At 40.7% G+C, this 21,442-nt stretch overlaps 1 protein-coding gene across 1 annotated transcript in view; it reads left to right on the top strand.

The window, feature by feature from the left end:
- Positions 1–706: 706 nt before the first annotated feature.
- The window catches only part of PLXNB2 (plexin B2), a 174,053-nt gene continuing 153,317 nt past the window's right edge, over positions 707–21,442 (top strand). Inside the window, exons 1-2 of the mRNA XM_053942941.1 lie at positions 707–1,048; positions 2,827–3,002. The gene's annotated coding sequence lies outside the window, so the exon portion shown is untranslated. The remainder of the gene's footprint in view (positions 1,049–2,826; positions 3,003–21,442) is intronic.

A 21,442-nucleotide genomic window follows, 5' to 3' on the forward strand; every position in this document is an offset into this window, starting at 1 on the left:
TTAGGACACCCTGCAGTTGCTGACAGGTTTTGTTGCATCTGCAGCCAACTCTGTATCATTAATGAGGGAAAAAGGGTGGATAAGGCAGTGTGGATTGTAAATGTAAGAGTGCTCACTCCACTAAATTTACTTGAAAAATGATCATTTTTGTGTCTAATGCCATTTTGTACTCTTCATGATTTTCTAATTAAGCCTGGAGGGCTGTGGATCCAGGCTTTGATATGAGCAGTATCGACTGTCCTCTTTCCGGAGAAGGGAACAAAGCTTCCTCACTGTGCTGCTGGATGCTAACTGATGAACTGGTTTTTCTTCCATGCCTTGGTTACTGCATATAATTAGGAATCTTACTCTTGTGACTTCATGTGCAGAACTGCATCCTTTCAGTAGACCTGCCTGCCAGCTGCCCGTCATGCACAGCTATTCCCGTTTGACTTTGCATGTCAACTGTTCCTATTTAAACAATGAGCTTTGAAGCAAACTATGGGCATGCTGAAGAAAAAGCACTTCATGTCTAACAACAGTCTCTTTTAGAATCTGTGTGAAGCTAAGGCTCAACTTTAAAAGTGGTCATGGTGCTCATGTATTTGAAATAATTTTATTAGAATAGAGAAGTACCTGTGATTCTTGGAAAATGAGAGAAGAAAGAATATGTATCCACTTGCTGGGTAGACTCACATGAGTGGTTTTCTGAGGGGATTACCCCTTTCTTGTCTCAGTGTTCCCTTGCAGCAGAAGCAGTGACAGACTCTGATGGCTAGTGTGTTGCTGAGGTTAAGAGAGAAGGCATTTGCAGTTCTTGGAGAAGGGGAAAGGAGAAGACAGCAATGGCAGACATGTCAGAGCAACAGGAATAAGGCTCGCTCACTTAGATTTGAGGAGAAATTTCCAACCCTGTATAGCATTCCTCCACCTTAATAATGGAAAAAGTCTATTTATTTTTTATTTTAATATCTTGTCTTTATGGTATTTTAGGACTGGAATTCCTGTACTTCATTCCTGGATATCTTATCTATTAAATAATGTCTCAGTTCCTCTCTGCTGAGAGCAGGTACACAGAGAAACAGAAAAATATCTTGCTGCATTGCACAAGGCAGTTTTTTTGTTTTGTATTAATCAAGAATCACACATGCTTAAGAACTTTTGGGTGAAAAAAAGCCTCAGAATGTTTATCTTCCAAGAAACTCTTTGAAAAGTCAGCTTTTTACTGTAAAGCTGTTGGCCAGCTGAAAGGTTTGACACACGGCCACGATGGAGGCAGCTGGAGGGCCAGGAAGTGGCTGTGTGATGATCCACAGGAGATGTGAGCTCTGTGTGACCTTGCGCCTTGGCACAGGGAGGTGTGACTAGAGGGTGGTGCTGGCAGGGAGAGGGGTGGACTGTGCAAGGGATTCCACTGCTTTCGCTGCAGACAGGGCTGACAGCCATGTGATGTGAGAGCTGATTTAAAAAATAGTCTCCTGCCTTCAGAATCACAGCTAGAAAATGTATGACTGTAAAGTTGGAGTTTCTTCTTCAGGAAATACCACCTGTCTTTTACACCCACTTCCTTCTTTAGTGTTACCTAGTGGAGGACTTAGGATTCATTCTTAGTTTTCTTACCAGGCTAGTTTAACCTAAATGCATTAAATCCTTTCAGTTTGTGTGACAAGATACCTCTGATAATTTGGAATTGAAATAACTTAAAGACTTTTCATATATCAAATGAGTATAGATTTCGGCTGTTAAAAGGTTCATTGTTGGAGAAGATGCATACAGTAAAAGTGGTGGTAAACATGAAAAAAAAGGTTGGCTATGTTTCTGAAAAGTACAGACTTCGTTTCCCTTGGAAAAAATAATAGGATAACTTGGTTTGGAAGGGACCCCCAGAGGTCATGTAGTCCTATGGCTCAAATCAGGGCCAATAAGATCAGCTACCTCTGAACATATAAAGTATTTATCAGTCGACTCTACATAGCTCAAAACTTAAGAACATGGTCATAAGTTTCTTGGGAATTCTGAAAGGGAAAAAAAAATTTTGTAATATGTCCCCTTTGTCTTCAACTTTCAGAAGTTTTTAAAAAATAGGAAGGCTCAAGCTTTCCTAGTTCTTTACTATGCATTTCCTTTTATTTTTAGATAGAAATAAAAATTTAATCAGGCTAAACCTTACTCTCCCTACTCAATTATTCCCCAGAAAGTTTAAATAAGTATAGATATAGGCTTTTCAAGAAAATGCCCCTAGAAGCTCATTTCTGAAGCAAAGGAAAACTGGAAGGTGACATTGCTTTTGAAAACTGAGCCTTAATAAAGGGCTTCATTTAGTCATCCACCCTTGAAAATGGATGGTGAAATATGAAAGGGTTGAGAGGGAAAGGGAAAAAACAGAGATGCAAGAGAATGATACCAGATGAAAGTACAAGGTAATTTAAGTCCTTGGTTAATGTCCCTGTTAGAAATTAGTCTTGGCTGGCTTGGTCACCCAAAAACTGGCAGCTCAAAACGAAATTCTTATCATAAAGTGTCCTTGCTGTCGTCTGGGCTTTAGCAGGTTTGTTATGGGGCTATTGTTACCATCTAGAAAAGTGGTCCCTCCAAGGGAGGATTAGGATGCTCTGTAGATATCTTTCTAGTGCTTTGCATGTCCCCAGGGTATCTTGAGAGGGCACCTGTAGTGGAGAGGAGCAGAAAACCATGCTTATCACTAATGGCAACTGAGTTTCCCCTTCTCTGAGGCTGTGTTGAGTGTGCAGCAGTTGGGCAATGCAGGCATCCCTCACTGTGCATGGGCTGTGGAATGCTGTGCTGCTCCTGTGACGAGGGAGCTGAGCTGCTGTCTTCTTGTTCCAGGTGCAAAGAGTGAGGGGCTCAGCTCTGGGGCTCAGCTGGTACCCCCAGGAGCACAGCTGAACAAGAGCAAGCATTGACACCACCTTGTCTCCTCTTGAAGTCCCAGAAGAAGTGGATTCTTGTTTCCCAAGCTGTGGTGTGCACACAGATTTTACATGTGGATTTTCTGTTTTCAGGTAAGCTCATTTTTTTCTTCTTTTTCAATACAATAGAGTTTTCTAAATGCAAAGTCATATTCTGGTTTTCTAGACAAATTTGTTGCTATTTATCAAGACTTTCAGACATTGCTGGAGCATTTAATAAGTGTTTATTACTACTAATGGAGATAAAACTTCTAGGAGTCAGTCTTGCAAGAGGCATTAAAAATTAGCAAAGGGAAAAAAAAGCAAGAATAGCTTGGCAGAGGTTCTGTATTCATAAACCTATTTATAGATGGTGTGCTGGGTAGAGGAGCAGGTTTGTGCCTCTGCCAGCAACACGCTGCAGCCTACTGCTGTGCTTGCCCTAATTTTGCACTTACATTCTGAGTCTCCCAGGGGATGCTGAGCAGCTGTGTGGTTGACCTGAATCTCGAAGGTGTGTGGGTTTGACTGTGTCTCTGAGGATGACCAGAGAGAATTGATCAACTTCTTTTCCACGACCTGTTCACATTGATTAGTGTGTGTTGGCTTGGCAGATTTCTCAGAAACCAGCATGTAAAACCTTCTTCTTTATTCTCAAGTGGCCAAAGAGATCTGAAGCAAGATTGATAAAGGGGTTGCACAAACATGGTTCTCGGTCTGTTCTTCCACTGCAAAGTGGTTTAAATCCATTTTGGCAGCTTTCTTGGTGCTTGTGATGCTCCTGGAGGTGAGAGATCTGGTTCCAGCCTGGTGCAAGCCTGGAGGGGAAGGCGAGACTCTGGGATCCTGTGAGCCACCTTCCTCACAGTTACCAGTAATAATTGTCCGTGGACTGAACTTTTTGGAATATAACACTCAGCCTTTCCAGCAAGAGAAACACGTGTCTCCGTCCCGGCACCAAAGAAAAAGGAAACAGTGGGAGGGGAAAACAAAATTTAGGAAGAGCCAAGTTAAGGAAACAATTGTGTTCTAGTGTTTAATATCTGACCTCATGCCAGTTTGGGAGGGGTTTCATTTAGGTTTTTTAGTAGTTTTTTGGTTTGATTTGGGGTTTTTGGGGGGTGTTGTTTGTTTGTTTTGGATGCTTCTGTGTTTTATTTTCCCTTAAAAACAAATGGGAAAGGAAGACTCAAAATACATTTTTCCATGCATATGTACTGCAGAATGAATAAAAGTGAAAACAGCTGTTCTAAACAAAAAATGTGCATTCTGCCATCACACACTCATTTATGTACCTAAAATCATGATTTTTCGAAATGTAGGAAAAAGCATGAAATAACACAGAAATAGCCACTATTTAAGCTTATTTAGAAATGCACATCAGGCAAGATGAGTATCACTGAGGAACAAAGGTGGGTCCTGTGGGGGATGCGAATGTAAGAAGTGGACTCACTGAAAGCAAGTAATTGCAGAGTAATTTTGCTGTGGAATTTTAAACCAATTATGTGAACAACAGAGCATATGTTCTGAAAGTAGTCAGAAGTGTTTTTTTGTGGGTATAGCTAGCATGGTTTCAGAAAGCCTCTGCCTGGCCAGGGTTGGTGCTCCCACAGCTCAGATGACACGAGTGCTTGCATGTTTGGCTGTACATCATTGCCTTGCTGAAAGTCAGCTTTTCTCAATCTAGCTCTCCTGTGGTAAATCTTCCAAAAATGTAAAAAAGGTGTGTCTGATAATACCTAGTGCCTCAGCTTGTTTCTGTGACTGGAAAGTCTGGTGTTCAAAAGGTGCTTGATCTTATATTTTACAATTATTAAAAGTTTTGATAAGCTGCATCAAACTATAACAAATTTTACTGAAATTACTGCAAGTTTCACATAGCAGGACTGATTAAAGGTGCTATTTCAAGGAGTCTTCACTAGTCTAGCTGTTTCTTGAGCTCTGCTTTTTTGAAAGGGAGATTTGCATCCTTTTGCTTTTTAATAAAATGAAACAAGTACTAAAAATCCACTATCAGCAGTTTCGCTTGCACACCAAGGCATGTGGCTTATTGCTTTCCAGAACATGGAGGATATTAAATGTGGATATTAATTTTCTTCTTTCCTCCATCACAAAGAAAATAAAAATGCTCACACCAAAAAGGGGAAACAGTTTTTGAGATTCTTCAGCATTGCCTTTCATAGTATGCAATTGGGAATTTTGATACCTAGTGGATATGAAGTGTTTCCTAATGTTGAATGTATGTAAATAAGTATAAATCATGTTGGTTGGGTATTTTTTCAGGTTTTTTTTTCCCTTTTACAACCGTTAAAGCACCTACATGCTAGAGCACTTGACAAGTGAAACAGTTCACTGCTGAACTTTCTTTTGTTTCTAGACGGTCTCAACAAACCTTCTTAATCTTTGAAGTTTTCTCTTTGAATAGGTGGCCAGTGTAAGGATTTCTGCAGATTCATTTCATGTGAAGATTTTGTCTCTGAAGTTGTTCAAGTAAGCATAGCTGCAAATCTGATTTACTTGTGTGTCACTGAACTTCACATGTAAATCATGCTTCTAGTAAGTCAGTATTGTGCTAGGAGGTACTAATGGCTGCCATCAATCAGGGCTGGAAAAAGTTGTTCTCCTCTTCTCCACTAGACGAAATGAGACAGCAATTAAATGCCCTTTTGTTGCGTGATAGCTGAGACAATGGAAATCAATGTCCAAAGCACAAAGCAGAATGGCAAGTCTTAAGTATAAGCTAAGCCATGTGTCCCAAGGGATTGGCATGTTGATTTGCTTACAGCTGAGAGAGTGTATGAAAGGAATAACTGGGGAGTGTAAGCAGCAGGAGAAGCAGTAATGCTCCTTGGACCGAAGCCAGAAGGGAATATTTGCTGGGAGACTTCTCAGTGGGGCTGCACTGCCATGATTTTGCCTTCATGCCACCTAAGCTCAGCTCACAGTACTTTATTTGATCTGTAATTGGCCCTGGTATAAAATCATCACCAGAAAATGTGATACCATGTTTATTTGTGGAATGTTTTTACGCTGGCCACTCAAGAACGGGCAGTATCTGATCTGGTGAGAAGCCTACTAAAGTATACTTCACATTTCAGCCTTTTTGAAAGAGCTTCAGCTGAAAAGATGAGGTTACACTCGACCAGTGCTGTTATTGCTGTGGTTTAGATCCCTGGAATAGGATTTGCTGCATCCTGAGAACAATATTCCCACCCCTCTAAATACCACTTTGTTCCTAAGTGCACCTTGCATCTCTCCTAAATAAAATTGCATTGTAAGGAATCCCAGTTTGCTCATCCATTTCTTGTAGATGCAAACAATGCCTCAAGACTCTTAAACCACAACATGCTCGTTAACTAATTTTGTCCAGAGGACATGAAATCACTTAGGTGGCTGAATGTGTTTTGCCTGTCTTCTTCCCTCCAGACCTGCTCCAAAGCTCATTATGTCAATGGGACACTTCCTTTTGACTCCAGCTCACAATTCTGCTTTGGCTTTACTGCCTTGCTGAAAGGGCCTTGAGTTACACAGGACTGCTTTGTCTCTAATCTGTGTGGGGTTTTTGTTTTTGTTGGGGGTGTTTTTTTCTGCTTTTGTGAGAAATTGTAAATGCATTGAGAACAACAAGCCATTGCATTTACTAATGGCTAATCACACTGCTGTCATGCAGCTCATATGCTGTTGGCAGAGACTGTAGCTATATGACGCTTTGCAGCAGCTGGGCTCAACTGAGAGAAAGATTTTGCAAGTTTAAGGCTTGTAAGAAATGTTAAAGTAACATTTTCTTTTTTTTTTTTTTTTGGTGCCTGAAAAGTATTACACATAGATGACCAGAGTGACCTGAAATAATACTAAAATTTGATCAAAAGAAAATTTATCTGCTTGGAGAGCTCTGTATTGATTTTTTTTCTGTGGGGTGCTGTATCTGTTGCAGCTCTTTTGAGGGCTTGAACAAAATAAAATAAAATTACCTGTATTAAGAGGTCCTCAGAAATCAACAGGCATTAGCAATGGACTCATACAAAACCTATTAGTTGGTGTTCCCTTGTCCTTATTGCTCAATGGTAAGATGCTGTCTTTTCCTTGTGTCCCCATCAGGGAAACACTTTTCAAACTCATGTTCTACTGCACTCACATTTACTCGTTGGCAGTATTGATAGTTACTGTGAGTGACACACTTCACAATCCCACTGTCTTTGTATCAATTCAGGTGTCCACCTTTGATGTTGACTCTGGTTCTAGCCATGACTTGCACCTCACTTCTGCATTAGGCTCTCTATTAAAGTAAAACAGAGACCCAAGGTACCAGGAGAGACTCTGTTTGGGGGCAGCAATCCACTGCCACATTATATACTGTTTTATATTTAATTACTATGTGCGTAATTTTGAATAGTCACAAAGCATCTCCTTCTATATTGCAAGCCTTCAGCAGTTCAATAAAGCACTGCCATTGACTTGTATTTGATGTGTCCATTACCTCCTGCAAATGCTTTGGAATACAATGGAGTAGCATGCAGACTTCAGAGCTGTCATGACAGGTATTAAGGATGTGTCAAATCCCAGTGATGACTGATAACATATCTGTCATTTGTGATGGCATTATTAGGAAGAGGAAAGCCACCAGGAGAAAGATACTCTAGAAAAGAAAGGGGTTGTGGGGGAGGGGAAGACAAAAAGAGAGAGGATTTACTGTTCTTCAGAGCTGCCTGGTTTAATTAAACCTTGTCTAGTCCATAAACAAATCTATTAACTTTTTGTATGGTTTGGCAGCTTATGCACTTCAGTGCTGCTGCAGTAATTCCATGGAATTTATATTTCTCTTTGGAGGATATTTGCACTATAGGTATTGTGGCTATGAAGAAGATCCTTGACCCACTTGTACGTGGAAACAGCTATTGCAAGAGTAATGTATTTTTTGTCTTCTAATCAAAAGTTTTAACAGAGTACCGTGGAAGAAAGAATTCAGCGGGTACATAAAATATTTTCTGCATGGAAAATTATGTAGAGCCAAGAAAAGAGAAGAGTCTACCAGTGCCATTTGACTGCGTCTTTGGTTAGCAAAAGAAGGATTGTTTTTTTGGTTTTTTTTGGGTTTTTTTGTGTTTTTTTTTTTTAAGCCTGAATGTGTGTCTTCTGTGAGTGTAGAAAGAAGGCTGAGCTTCATCTCACTCATAAAACTGGGCTCTGCTGAATGAGTCCAGTGTGCCTAGTACACAGACATTTTCAGGTGTTTCAGGTTGAGCCATAAAAACATCCAAGATCTACAAGCAGTTAAATATTAAGACAAAGGAAGCATCTTGTCCAGCTGCATTCTGGTATTCAGGCAGCACCAGAACAGAGGTGATCTGAATTTCTTGCTGTTAGGATTTTTCTGGTGCAGAAGTATCCCCTGGAGCAGCTAAACAGTGTGGTTATCTGATATGGCCCCCCCACACACACAGATCAATTTTGAGGGGCTTATTAGATGTCAGGAGAGGGAGAGACTTGAAGCTTAGTGGACTGAGACAACTGTTCCTTGCTGTCATATGCTCCCTGAAATCCCCTTTCAGCAGGGATTCAGCAGCCTTTGCACAGAGACTCATCACAGTGTCCAGATTGTCCCTTTATCCTTTCTGCTGATTTATCTTTTAGTCTTCTATGAAAACAGACCTGGTCTTATCTCTGCCCCTTCCACAAGCGCAGCCAAGGTGTTCCTCAGTTCTTTCAGAGTCCCAGCCCATCAAGGAAGCAAAGGTAGTGGAAGTCAGTGCAGTGCCTAAGTGGGCACTTGATACCACTGGATTGTTGCTGGAGGGCAGTTGCTCTGTTGGGTGTTCAGCCAGAAGGCTCTGGTTGCCACCCATACTGGATGCTTGGAGAGAAAAGCTGTTCTGAAGGTGAGCAAAGGACAGTCCCAGGTTTGGGAAGCAGAGACGGAGAGCGGAGAGACATCTGTGAATGCCAAGCTGCAGCTGTTGTGTCACAAAGTGAACAATATTTGACTGATGTTTGAGTGATCATTGGTATGTGAGAGGCACAGAGTGACCTGGCCCAAAGCCAAATGTTCTCAGGTGATTTTGGACCCCATGCCACACAGTCACCACCAGCAAATCAGCTGACTTACACTGCCCATGTCTGCCTGGTGTCACACAGCACAGGCAGGCCAAGCCCACCCTGCTCCAGATGAGCCCACTGCTCTCCTGCAGTGGTGCTCGCTCCCCTCTTGGGTGAAGGGGCTCCCCACAGCACTGCCGGGGCTGGGGTCGGCATCCAGCCTGTCCCTGCCGAGCGTGTGGCAGTGGCTGCGCGGGCGCTGAGGCAGCGCGGGCCGGGAGCTGCAGGGTGAGCAGGGATGGCCCCACCGTGTGCGTGCTTGCAGAGGGTGCCCGTGTGCACCCTAGGGCAGGAGCAGGCACTGGGGCCGTTGCAGCACGCCCATGGGCTCACGCCCTTGCTTACCTCATGGAAACTCACCTGTCCAGGCCCGCAGGAAAGACCTTTTATTTTTCCCATCTCTAAATGCACATTCACCCCACCCCAGAGGCTGGCTGAGCAAAGATCGAAGTGCAACCTGAAGCAAGGGCACCAGCTTTTAAATGTGATGTATTGCAGCTTAATTAATTTCCCAAGGTAGAAGGTGGTTCTCTCGAGGTCTTCATGGCAAGCATCCCAAAACAGTGGTTGGGGAACCCAAAGCTGGTTCAGCTTAAAGGAGCCTGATTTTTTCTCTTTTTTTTTTCCTCCAGAAGCTGAACTCAGCATTTCTTCACAATACCTTGAACTGTACATCCAGAAACCATTAATCATGCTATAAAATCTTGGCTTCAACTTCCCCCTTTAATATGTAGGTGATTACCATACCGTTTTTAAATGTGTCTAGCTGGCTGACAGTACCTCTGTTCACATTGTTAAATTTGGTTTTGAAAGAGGAAGGACTGTGGAGAATGGTGCTGCAGTGGAGAGCCTTCCTCCACCAGTCTTAGGTTTGATTTTGGCCCCAAGTAGATGTCACACAGATGTTGATATATATTGGTGATGGGTAGTCCATGGTGCCTAACTTTCCTCATCAGTGGCAGCCCCTTAGCAAGGACACTGGTGCAAATAGGGATGGCTGGCAACATTTACTGTCTTACTTTTTTTCCTTCTTTTTGCCCCACGGTGCTCTCATTGCCTTTTATATACTCCCATATTTGATAGATTTACATTCTGAATGGACTTTCTGTCCCAAGAAAGGATTACATTAAAGTGCAGATGAGCTTGGAATACTCCCTGAAGAAAGCTATTCCTTTCCTGTAGTCCTTCTCTTTTCCCCAGTTCACTAGATTTTGTCAGTTTAAGAGAAGAAATGGGAAAACTTATCCAGGAGCTATTGGACAAGTTGAGTTGAGACTCAGTTTCTTAGTTTTGTTTGTTTTTTTTTCATTTTGCTGTACATGAAGTATCCTGAGATAACACAGAAAATTAAGAGGTTGGGGGAGTCACCACTGAAGATCATTGAACTTTCAATAAAATTCCTTTGAGTATCCAAGATCAACAGTGCCCTGCATGGTCTCAGCATGCTCAGTTTTACATATGCTCACACTTAGCTACAGCTCAGTTCTGGATTTATTTTTTTATTTAGTGGTTGGATTAGAACCATGCTTTGAAAACCAAACCAAACCATGACTACTATCCAATATAAATACAAAAGACTATGTTTAACCTGAAAAGAAAAAAACAACTTCATGAAGAAAGACCTTTGTAACTCTAACTCTTGAGTTCATTGAACATTTGAATAAAAACTGATTCCCATGTTTGTTTGGACAAAGTAAAACTTTTTAAAAATTTGAAGATATCAGCAATGCTTGGTGTTTGCTGTTTGGAGGGGGGATCTGAAAATCAAAATATTGCAAAATTGTTTTCTGCTGATCATAAACAAGCCTAATAGGAGATCTCTGTTTTGAAAATGCGTAACTGCTGACATGAGGATGTTGGAATATTTTTAGTGCTGATAAAAAGAAAGGAACATTCATTGGAGTTTTGCTAATCTTGAACAAAAACACATGTTAAGCTGTGGTTGCTGTGCTCTGAATAGTAGCATTACAGTGTGTACCAAGTGGATTTCTTTCACCTGTGAGTTTCCTCTATTGTTTCCACCTCTAAGAGTTTTGTACTGTATTTAGAGGTGAGGGAATGAGAGCGAGAAAGAGAGATTTGGTTATTAGAAAAACAGTGTACTACACAAGGGTCTTTGGTAAGACTTTCAAGGTGGTGTTTGCAAATTAAAATGTTGCAACTAAGCTTAGGTAAAGCTAAAAAGATCGTATTCATTTTAATTGGTTGGTGTACCTGCCATTCCACTAATCCTGTCTCAGCCCATCTGTACTTTCCAGTCAACTGGGACCTCCCTGGTTAGCTGGTATATGATGGAAAGTGGCTCAGTGAGCAGTTCTGCCAGCTCCCTCAGTGGATCCCTTGGGTGGATCCCATCCAGCCCCATAGACTTGTGTGTGTAAGTGGTGTAGCAGGTCACTGCCCATTTTCTCCTGGATTCAGAGGCTTCATTCTACTCTGCATCCCTGCCTCTGAGCTCAGGGGATTGGATACCCAAAGAGCAGCTGGTCTTACTATTAAAGACTGAGGCAAAGATGACATTAAGTACCTCAACCTTTTCCTCATCCTTTGTCCCTATGTTTCCCCCTGCTTCCAATAAAGGACAGAGATTCTCCTTAGCCCTTCTTTTGTTGCTTATGTATTTATGCAAACATTTTTTATTGTTGTGGAACAGTCACAGAAAATATTTTTAATGTGCTACCTGACAGCATGATCTCTGTAGTATACAAATTTCTTTTCCTCTGGCCTCTCACACACCAATTGTATTGAGAAAACATGAATTAAATGGGAACAAAATATTTATTGTGACTTGAAGTTGCTTTTATCATGGTTGCTGTTGTTCAGGTTCCCCAAAAGGAATGAAAGAGCCGGCTTAAAGATGCTATCCAAGCACTCTGTTTAAGGGTGGCTCTTTATTCATAACTACCAAAAAGTATTAGCAAACTATACAGAAGAAAATCCCTTCTTTTTAATTGTAGACCCTGGAGTCTTGATGCAAAATGGTTTTTATTAATTCTCTTCCTAGTTTAGTTTAGTTTTAGCCTGGGTCATGGGCCACCAATGTGTTATGTGTTTCTATAAATGGACTATGCATCCCTTGGTAACACCTTGAAAAAATAGTAATTTGTGTTTTTTTTTGAAGCAGCAGGCAGCATCCAGCTTCTCAGATCAACCAGTGCACCCCTTGTAAATCTTGTAAGTTCTTCAAGGACGCTTGAGGTGGCGTTCTCAGACTCTGATCACACTCCCCTCCATCCTGTACCTTATGTCAACATTTCTACTTTGCATGGATGCATGTAGCCAGGGGCTGCTAAGGAGAAGGGAGTGAGAGAATTTCATACATCACTAAGAGCAACACAAATGCTGTAGCAAGCTTTAAAATGAAAAGAGAATATTTAGAAGAGTGACAGAGGGATTGGTTACAGCTGGACAGGAGAGCAAATAAAAGCAATCTGCCTTCCTGCATGACATATATTCAATTAGTCTGACACATCAGAAAACAATTCATAACAGAAAGGCAGGAATAGTAAGAAGCCAGGAAGAGGATAGATAAAAATTTAGCAGAGCACTTCAGAGCAGGGACATTTCTGCTGTGTAGAGCTTGACCTAGTGTCACTTTCTGGAAACTGTATAGGCTAACACAAAACTATTTTTTGAGTTTAGAACAGAACAGAGAATTGATTATGTCATGGCATGTAGCATGCCACAACAGAAGCAGGGCTTCTGAGGAGACAGAATTGGTTTTGTTAAGCCACATTGCATCATTAGGGAAGTAAGAAGCAGGAGGGCTCCAAGCCTTTTCAGAGGGGCTTGACTCTCTGGACTCTGCATTCAAAACCATATCCTTGATCTCCAGCTTTTCCATCTCCCTCATGATCTTTAGATGATGGCCGAATGTTTAAAAAGTATTTTGTGGCTTGAAACTTATTTTTTGCCCTGCAATTATCTGTAAGGTCTGCCATAGAGTCAGCCATCTGTATGGTTATTTATATTAGTGCATGTTTCATATATGGCACACAAAAAAAATATGTTTATTCTTTTCCTCCTGGTGTGAAAGCCATTCTCAGTCAATAAGCTGTCAAGCTACCCTTTTGTCATCACTGCTTAGTCGTGTTCTTTCACATCAAGTCTCCTGAATCTTGACAGTCTAATGTGTTAAATTCTTTGACAAGAATGTTCCAGTTTGGGAGCTGAGAGCTTTGCTTGTTTTTCTTCATGAATGGAATGAAATGCTTCTTGGTGAAAATACAAGTACAGTAGAAACTGAAGAATCCAGGCTTTCTTCATAATCAGCAGAGGAAAAATGAACACTTTGGAGTATTATCCACTGCAGCCCTTGAGCTCCTCACCTTGGATAAAAGTAACTGCATTCTCCAAGTGCCTGGTTTTCTCAGCTGATAGAGAGAGGTTGGTTGGCTCCCTGTGAGAGCTATTTGCAATGCTGTTGCTGTGGAATATTAGGAAAGATGTGGTCCATCATTTTTGTTTCAGCAATGAAACAGCTGAGCAGGGACCTATGTCTCTTCTCACATGTTTCTATTTGCAAATAAATAGGTACCAAAAACTATTTAGCTTGTGCTTCCAGTTCACACAGCAAAGTTGATCTGTGAGGTCCTTTCTCCTCCCCCTACCTTATTTGTTTTTTCTTCTTGGAGGCAAGCTTGGCAATAAAAAGATTGCTTTAAAATTTGAATATTCAAACTGAAGCTGATTTTAGTGAAGTACTTCAAAAATAAGCTGTTCATATCCCTTTCCTTAGAATTCTTGCACAGTAGTGCCAGGAAAGCTTTACCAATACATTTAGTCAGCAGATTATTCTTCTCTAACATTAGCCTTTTCCCTGCTATGCTTGGGGAACTCAGTGCAAATTGATGATTTAAGACTATCTTATATTTCACATATCTTTTATATTCACAATAAAGCAGAAAATGGGCATGCACTATTTAAGATCAAAATAATTTTGACGTCTGCCTTCCATGAATTGTATTTAGGGCTGGTAATGGCCTTCTGAGAAGTTGTTTATCCTCAAGATGGTCTCAAGCTTTGCACAGAAGGCAAGGATGGAAAGTGTTTATGACAGTAACAATTTGTGCACCTGTAATATGTTACAAAGGATTTTTCTCTCCAATATCAGTGCAGTTCTCCACCTATGTTTAGTCTCACACAGCACTGCATACCATTCTTATATGAAAATACATGATATCCCACAGCAGGCAGTAGGGAAAAGTGTGCATGAGGCTAAAGCTCTGTGTCTACTCCATGAACAGCTGAGCTTCTGGAGGACATTGGTGTGGGCAAGCAGAGCTGGCCGGGCAGAACAGCTGAGCCGTAGTTGTCCTCCTGTGACAGGTCTGCTCCCATCCAAAGTGATGTGAGCTCCACTGGATAACTCTAATCAACTCCTGTGCTCAAAGAGAATTACAGTAACAGGAGGTATTTCCTTTGACAGAGCAAAGAAATGATCTTGTGGAAAAAGGCACAGGACTTTAGTGGGCTTCCTCTGTGGGCTGTGCTGGGCCCGCGTGGCAAGTGTTGGGGGTCAGTAGTAATACTGTACCACTCCAGCTACCCCTTAAAGAAAGAAATTGTCCAAAGCCCCACTTATATCTGAATTTAAATCCTCTAATCAGGCTGGTGCTTTTGATTTAATTCCTGCCAGCATCGTCTGGTCTTTGTCTCCGTTGTATTGATTTAATGGTCTTGATGACAGTGTCAGTCACTCATGCACTGTATTTTCTTTTCAAAATGTATTTTCTTTTATTAGCTTGTGAATTTTCACAAGGTAAATTTATGTGCTTGGTATACTGATATACTGTTTATGATTTAATTTCATTCATTTTCTTTCCTAACTAAATATTCTTAGCCTTTTCAGTTGTGTTTCAAATGGAAGCTTTCCAAAGATACATTGCATGTGTTTTATTTTAATTCATTGTACATCAAGCAGTGATTTATATATATAAAATACATACACACACACACACACACATATATATATATATATCTATAAAGCTAATATCTTTATTCATTTAGTACCCAAATGCACTTTTCAAAATAGATGGGCCTATAATACATTATTTAAAGGTCTCTGACTCATGATTGCAGGCATATTTTTTGATACAGGGTAATAGCAGAAAAAGTAAGCTTTGATCTGTGGCTTTTCGCTTCTGAAAGGAAACATTTTCCTGGACAATTTGCATACCTTCCTTCTCTCAGGCTCTTGCTGGATACTGGATAAAGTGGGGCGTTTTGTCCTCTCTGCCCAAATGCATCCTCCAGTGCAGCAGCTTGTGAGGGGATAGCCTCCTGGGCTCTGCCCTGGGGCCCCAGCAGGTCTGATGGATGGGTACCTGTACAGCTTTCTCTTTGAGAGTCTCATTTAGCAGCTGGCTGGAGCGAGTGGAAAAGTCCTTCCAAAAATTGTCACTGATTCACTCGCAAAATTGTATTTTGCACTTCAGCAGAGCAAAAAAGGATGTATATGCCTGTATTTCAGACCAATCTGACTTGCTCATGCTTCTTTATCAGATGGTGCAGCTTTTCCTATGCTGGTGCTCCAAGCCAGCCAGCTTGTTTTCCTGGAGGCACAGGGCAGTGATTCTGAACTTGCTCAGTGCTTCCTACTCTTGAAATGCTGCTGCCCTTTGATCTTCTTTCCCCAGGCTTGGCAAACAGCCCTGCCATCAGAATGTGTGAGGTGTCCTTCAAAGCTATAAACCCGACTAATTTGTTGGAAGGGAGACTTCTGAGCACTGGCCATTGTTACACCTTTCCTGCCTTGCTACCCAGTGAGCCTTGTATGGCCCTTCAATGGCTTCCTTGTCTTTCTTAAGTGTGTTTGGGCAGGCAGCAAAACAAAACAGAGCGAAATGCAATGGTTGGAGGTGTTTTGCTTGTAAAAAAAAAAAAAAAAAAAAAAAAAGACAAATGCTTCTTTAGTTCAGCCTACGGCACTGTAATTGTTTTTTTTTCTCTCAAAACATATCTACATTTATATGGTAGGAAGATACCACTTTATTTTAATGCCCTGCCCTGCCCTACCTCAAAATCCAAATCTGTTTTGTCATTCTACCAAGTTACCTTTTGCCCATAGTTTGCAAACACCACCCAGGCATTTAAAACCAGAAATAATCACAGTATAGAAACAACAAAGACTCCTGCTTAATTCATTTGCATGTATTATCCATGAGAAGGTATCGCCAAATGCTGCACGTTGTAGTTGCTTGTCTATGTGGTTCTATTTTAATCCTCTCCTGCAAGAGGGAAGTTCCATGATTGTGGCCAACCATAAAGTTCTCTCTTCTTTATGCATGGACTTCTTCCAGTTTAAACCACTCATACGTGATGTCTAACTCCCTTTGAAGATGATGGAAAAGATTTTTGCTCTTGTAAATACTCATTATATGGCCTAAGCACGCATTGTGCTGGCTCACAGATAAGTTTGCAACAGTTAAGATTCCTGCAGTTTTTTGAAACTTGGCTTTGGCTATGTTTTTGTTGTAAATAAATGACTAGGTTCAGTATTTCAAATATGTGTCCTCCAGACCCTGACACCACACAAGAGCATGTCTTCTGACGTTAATATATGGATTCCAGCATGACTAGTGCTTCCAAATTTTTTGTTTCTCTTGAATTCCTCAACATGAGATTTACCATTGCTGTCTCCTCTGCCCCTAATCCCATGGAAAAATTTCAGCTTGGTCTTGGAAGGTAAAAATACCTGCAGATGACTCCAAATTAGCAACAACGAGCAAAAGTTTTATGTAGAACAAAACAAAACAAAACAACCTAACAAATCCCATGTTAGACACTGAGATTTTACTCTGGCAAAATCCTCTTGACTTTACAGGCCTTTGGTTTGAATAAAAATTAGTAAAAATATGATGGGAGACAGTATAGATATGGCTGCCAACTGATTCCCATGCTGCTCATTCTATACATGGCTGTATTTTCACGTATTCTTTGTTTTATCTCCCTAAGACAGTAGCTTGTAATTCAGACAGTCAAGAGGCAGTTTATTTGAAGACCGCAGTATTAAAAATACCCTGTCTTTTTTGGCAAACTAGAAACATCCCTCTGTGTTTTTAAGAAAGATGGGCTGGATATTTTTGGATGCTCACTAATTCAGTTCAGCTGTCGCTTTGTTTGCTTGGATATGGAAAATGAGAGCAAAGGAGAATATATAGAATTACATGAAAAGCAATTCTTTATAAAGCTGCAGACCACCTTGTTTATTTCTTCTCCATATATCAAGAAATCAGTCTTTTACTGTGTCTTTTAATTTGTAATTCAAAATATGTATTCTTGTAGTGGGCAGTCTAATTCAGTTTTATCAAAGTAGTCATCTAAGGGTAGCATTCTCTTGTATCTACAGTGTCTGTTTATCTTTGATGTGTGTATTTGTTTACTTACACAGCAAAAGGTAAGGAAGCTTATGAAAAGAAAAAGACTAATGAAAAAAGAATGGTAACAAGGCTCATGTTAAATATTACTGTAGAAACTCCCCTGAGAAACTCCCCTAAATATTTAACTCTCATCATGTTAAATATTACTGAGAAACTCGTACCCCAAATCCTGAAGCAACTGCACACTTTACCAGAAGTAAAACCATATTATGATGAGCTGATGGATGGGTTTCCATCTACAGGAAAAGAAAACGTGGATGGTGGTAGGACAGACTGGAGCTACTTTTCATCGTCATCCAGAGACAGTTGCTCAGTTTGCTTCATCCATAAGGAGTAGAGAAAGAGACAGGATACCAGCCTTGTGCACAGTTATAAAAGGATGGAATATGGTATAGTGAAGGAGGAGAAAAGAAAAAAATGGAAGCCAGGGAAGCAAACAAAGGCAGAAGGATAGAAATCTTTTGAGTTAGTGTGAAGCTGCTGAAAATCTTTAGGCCTCTAAAGATAAGTGGATACAATTCTTCCTGAGCTTGTTTTTCTTTCTAGTGGTACTCAGCATTTCACATCCTATATCTTTTTTTTGTTACAAGTGAATGAGAGAAGTTACTTGCCTTTTGAGAGAACTCTTTTTTTTCCAGCCCAAGGCATGATTACTCAAGGAAAGGTTCTTAAAACCCCAGTAAATATTAGGAACCCAACAGATAGTCTCAATATATTTAATGTTTTAAAAATATATTCAATGTTTTAGGCTTCCCTTTAAGATTACATGTTTCTACTGCTCCTTTAACATTAACAAAAGATATACTTTGTTGCATCTGTTAGCAGTCAGCCGCTTAACAACGGCATTCAAAAATTGTACCAAAAATTTGGGGTTTGCATGTTTATGGGCATTTTGAGATTTTTGGCAGGTCAGGATTATTTTAATTGACGCAATGAGGTAAATGTACAAACGAGAGAGACTGTTTTCAGGCTGAGGTGCATTAGTTTGCCAGTAGTAAAACCAAAATTGCAGCATGTTATACAGCCATCCCTAGGAGATACAAGTTGGTAAGGTTGTGCAATATGTATTGTTCAGAATGGCATGCTCTTGTCTCCTACTTACTTAAACCTGCTGCTTCCCTCTGAGCATCTGGAGCAGCAGGAAAAGTTAGGGCACAGACTGGTGGCTTGTCTCTTTGTGGGTTATATGTGTTAAGAATGAAGTACAAAGGAATCTGGCCTAAATATGTTCATGAGTTTACAGTGTGTTCAGGATGTCTCAGATGGAGAAGGAAGTTAGAAGGCTCAAAATGCTTTCTTTAAAATTTGGAGCCTAAGCTGACTTTTAAAGCTACAAGAATAAGTGCTTTTCTTCATGATTAGTTTAGGCTGTGGCAGCACAGTTGTGGATGATAAATACAACTGGCATAACCTGCTGGTTGTGCTTCTGGGGTGTTGATTTTGAATACAGTTATGTCTGTCAGGGGGAATGTGTGGGTGAAGCTTCCTGTGGGTGGCTGCAACTCTGAACATTTGCTCCATAGCTCCAAAATTGGAGCATAGCTGAGAGGCAGGAGGACTTCTAGGCATCTGTGGGATCCTGCCTGCTTTCAAAATTTATTTCTAAGGCTGTTAATGCACATAAATCATGTAGCCCTTCAGGGACATCTGGGTTTGCTTAAAACTTGCTAGGTATGATATAATGTTGGTATAGAGTCAACAATCTCTCCAGAGCATTGGAGTGGAGAGGACTCTCAAGCCTTGAGCAGGACAGCACTTGTTGGGGAAATGGAACCTACTTCAATGCCAAATTAATATATTTTGGATTACCTGCACAGGTGTAAAAAAAATAATCTATGCATATAGGAGGCAGCTGGCTGGTCAAAAAGGGCCACCGCAGTGAGTGCTGTGTGGGCAGGGACAAGCAGGGTCAGTGGGGTCTCTGTGTGAGCCACTGCCCAGACCAAGCCTCAGATCAGGGACAATCCTGACTGCCCTCGGCTCCTCTCCACCGTCAGAGAACATGGAGGGAGAGATGGGGAGAGGAGCCCAGCCGTGACTGGGAGCAGAGGAACAGCCCGCGTGGACAACATCTAGTGTCAAGGAGCACCTCCAGCTGGGATGGGACTTTGTGGTTTTCTGGGCTGCTTGACTCCTCCTTGTAACCTCCTCCTGCAGGATCTTGTTACTCTGGCTGCTTTCTGCATCCCAGCCCTGCTCCCTCCAAGCTCTTCTCTCTCTTTTATTTTCCTCTCTCTGATCATGGCCTAACTATCCCCCACCCCAGGGCTTAAGGCGTTTGCTGCCCTCGTGTAATGTTTGCTCTTCTTGTTCTTCAGTCCCCTTCTCTCCCGTTAAGGAACCACGCCTGTAAGGATGTAAACACAGCCTTACATCGGTTTTTATATGCAGTGATCAGCCTAGTGTTAATAATTCGCCGTGGCCCTTCTTAGCTTCAGAACTGCATCTATTGAAGTGGGAGGCTGGGTCTGTTGGGTAGGTTTATTTTGAAGCTGGTTATATTTAAACTAGATGAAAGGGCAAGATGTGGTTAAAAACAACTTTTAGTCACTGGCTCAAAAAGGATTAAAAAAGTATATACACAGGAATAATTTGAAAGGAATAATTTGAAAGGAATAATTTGAAAGGTGTCTCAGGTAATATTAAGATGTATATATCTGCTAACTGCCTGGGCAAATTAGAGAATTAATTGAAAGGGAATGTTAGCTCATTAGCTAAGCAAGCTAATGTCAAAAAAACCTGAAGCTTTCTTTTAAGACTTACAGTGATTTCTTCCCCCAGAATAACATACTAATGAAATGATGCTTTGGAAGGCAGCCTTGGAATGCAGACAAGTGTTCTGATAAAATATCAGCTTCCAAGCTTCCATATATTTTTAACTGCATTCTGAGATTAAATTTTAAGCCACGAAGTGAAGCTCCTCCTGCCACCTTACCCTTTCACTTTAGAGATTAAACATCATGCTTTAAAACACATTTTTGGATATGAAAAAAAAAAACCCTTGACTGTAAAAGCATTGTGAGCAGTCCTTAAATATATGCAAGTGTTTATATAATTTCACATCTTCTATAATATTACTAAAATTTACTTGATGCATCCAAATGTTTACGGATCAAAGGGAGTACTCAAAACCACTCAGAAGAGAAAGGACACCTCTGAATATATACTTGCATATAGGACAGGTGGATGTCTCTTAGCATTTCAGTACTGTGTGAGAGGGAGGAGAGGCAGGACTTTGTTAAGCATTCATAAGACTGAGCCCTGAGTAGCAAAAAAGAGCCACCCTTCTGAAAAGAAATCATCCTGAATCAATGTATTTGTTTCTGTTTTGGGGACTTTGTGAATCATTTACCATCTCCTCTGAAAACCACAGAATTCCTCCAGTAGAGAAGGAGGAAGGCTTTGAAAGAATCAAAAAGTTCTTGATGTTCTCATGATCCCATTAATCCTGGGCTGAGAATTTGATGGTGGTGCAAACCTGAAAGTCAAATGATTGTTCCGAATTTATTTGGATTTAAAGCAGTAATCTGAATTCATGTGCAACTCATATTGAATGCATACCATGAAAGCTATCTCTTTTTAATAATTATTTGGGTTTTGCTGGGAAATAGAATCCTCTAAAACACTGTGCTGCAATTTCGTGTCCTAAACCTGCTTTTGGGTGTCCTAATTCTAAGCTGTAGTTTGTCATCCAAGGATTGATAGCAACCTACTGCAATTGCTGATGCAAAAAGAACAAATTATTTCTAACAGTACTTGAAAGAGAAATGTGTAATGGTGGACTTCAAAGCCAGCCTCATGATCACAGGTATATGGTGGAGATGGAGCATCTTTGTATTTTTTGTTTTGTAAAATGGTATTGTAAGTATTTCTGAAAGTAGAAATAGTATGAAATATATTTCAGAATTAATGTACTGTGGTTTGATCATCACAGGTCAGCTATAAATGTGCAGCTTACTTGAGCTATAAATCACAGGCTATGCAAGTGTTTTGGAATAAAATATTTATGCATTTAGCGTTCAGCAGTGTTGCTAATTTAGACTAGTCATTGGAAAACGATGTTCTCTTTATTGCATATTA

This window comes from Vidua chalybeata, chromosome 5 (assembly GCF_026979565.1).
Source record: "Vidua chalybeata isolate OUT-0048 chromosome 5, bVidCha1 merged haplotype, whole genome shotgun sequence".
NCBI classification, from domain to species: domain Eukaryota; kingdom Metazoa; phylum Chordata; class Aves; order Passeriformes; family Viduidae; genus Vidua; species Vidua chalybeata.